We start from the raw sequence: 2,573 nt of genomic DNA, 5'->3' as shown, positions 1-2,573 counted from the left end.
AACGCTTTTCCAACAGCGACATTTTGCAAACACTTCAATGATATATTTGACTTATTAAATGTTCGAAATAAATTTTGCAAAACACCAGGCCGAATGAGCATAACTAAAGATTCTTTACCAGAATTACAAAAAAAAGTTGAAGAATACGTTCAATATATTGAACAATTAGAAATTAATGTAAAAATTAAAACATCAAACGAAGAAAATTCTGTCAGTAATATAGATGCAAATATTATACGTAAATCAGTTGCTCATAGTGATTCTGTAAGTACAGGTTTTGTGGGTTTTATTATTTGTTTGAGAAACATCTACAATCTTGCTAATTATTTAATAGAAAATAACATTATTCAATATATGTTAAGCTATAAACTATCACAGGATCATATCGAAATGTTTTTTTCATCAATAAGAAGAATGAATGGACATAATAATAATCCGACTACAACTCAATATATGTCTGCGTATAAAAAATTATTGCTCAACAATTTGAATATTATCATTTCTTCTTCTGCAAATTGTTCTCCGTTAGATGAAACATTACTGATTTCTGCAGAAAATTTTACAAATATTAATAATGAAAATTCAAACATTATTTCGAAAAATACAGTATCTGATTTTACGAAGAAACAAGACGAAACTCCTTGTAAAGTAAAATTTACTTTCACTCAAATTAATGATGTTCTGCAAAATAACAACTATATTTTTAAAGATAATTATAGCAAAAGTGAAGATTGGTATTCTTCTGAATACGCAGAAGAAATCATTAAACATACAGCTGGTTGTATTATTCATATTTTAAAACGTATTATTCATTGTCAAAAATGCTGTGAACTATTAGATGGAGCCAATAGTACTTTCAAATCTAAATTAACAATTTTAAAAAATCGCGGAGGCTTACATTTTGCATCTGATGATGTGAATTTTATTTGCAAATGTACAGAAAAAATTATACGTCAATCTGAAAATTTATTTGCTAAAAACATTAATACAAACATAATTATTAAAACATTAGAAATTTTGCCTAGTACAATTTTAGATGATAATAAACATTTTCTCGAACAAGAGCCTTTTATGGACCACCGTAATCAATTAATTTTACTCATAATACAAAAATATATAGATATTCGTTTGAAACACGAAAGTAATATTTTAAAAGATCAAAGACAAAGAATACGAATGCAACATAATAAGCTCACGATTTTCAATGGGCAATAACAAGATTTTCTATTTTTATAAATATTTATATAGTAATGTGCATATTTATATATTTTTATAAATATTTAATAATGTGCAATTTATTTTTGTTTGTACTGTGATTTAAAGAATGTAACTATTATATATATTACTAATATATAAAACACAATATGTAATTGTAATAAATTTTATTTTATTATTATATATATCAGTATATTTATATACAATTCCATATTCAAAAAAAGTTATATTTTATAGTAACTGTTTGCTGTAATAAGTTTGTAATTTTGAGAATTTTTCTTTAAGGTTATCTTTTCAAACTGTTCAAGAGGTTAGAACCTAAATGCGTTATAGACAATGAGCAGCGCAAAAGCGCATGTGCGTATAGACAAAGACAGAGGGGCCCTTATGCAGCGTTCTCTTTCTATCGCTATATCGCGACCTCTTACGTGCTAGCATACGACTCGCTCCCTCTATTCTTATATCTCTATGCCTTTATATCATGAACTCACATTTATATATTTTAGTTGTTATTTTCGTTAAAGAAAACACACAAAATATACCTGATGCATCTCGCGATACAAAAATGTTAATTTTTTATTTACAGTTTACTTGTCATATTTTCAAGTAAATGCCAAAGTGTTATTTAACTTATTAGGTGCTAAACTTAGTTTCCGCGATTTTTTTGTTTAAAAAATTCATTTACCTCGATATCAAAAGCAAAAAATACATCAATCAAAGTATTTGCCGTCGCTAGCTATACATTTTTCCTATCTTTCGGATACTAAGTGGATTCCGCGACGATAGAACGATTGGTCTTTTGAAGCAATCCATTCGTCGATTCATTTTCGCACATCCTCGTAATTTCTGAAGTGTATATCCACCAAGCCATGCTGCATCGATCGGAACAAGTAATAATCTGAAGAAGCTAAATCTGGTGAATACGCTGGGTGCGGAAGAACTTCCCACTCGAGCTGCATCAGTATTTTCTTGATGGCTTTTGCAACGTGTGGTCGAGCACGTGTATCGTGCAAAAGCATAACTTTGCATCGATTGCTGGCTACTGTTGGCCTTTTTTCCAACAATGCTTCATTCAGACGGTTCAATTGTAATTGATATCGATCCCCCGTGATACTTTCGTTCGGTTTGAGTAGTTCATAGTAAACGACGCCTTGCATATCCCACCAAATGCAGAGCATTGCTTTGTGGTCATGAATATTTCGCTTTGGTGTAGATGTTGATGGTTGGCCTGGGTCCACCCATGATCTTTTGCGTTTGGGATTGTCAAAATATATCCACTTTTCATCGCCAGTCACAAAACGCCACAAAAAACTTTTTTTTTCTGTCTGTCGAGCAGAGAAATAGAGATGTTTAAGCGA

Source organism: Mycetomoellerius zeteki, unplaced genomic scaffold, assembly GCF_001594055.1.
Source record: "Mycetomoellerius zeteki isolate Tzet28-1 unplaced genomic scaffold, Tzet1.0 scaffold1238, whole genome shotgun sequence".
In the NCBI taxonomy this organism is placed as follows: Eukaryota; Metazoa; Arthropoda; class Insecta; order Hymenoptera; family Formicidae; genus Mycetomoellerius; species Mycetomoellerius zeteki.
The sequence above is the reverse complement of the archived record's forward strand: the minus strand, read 5'-3'. Positions refer to the sequence as shown.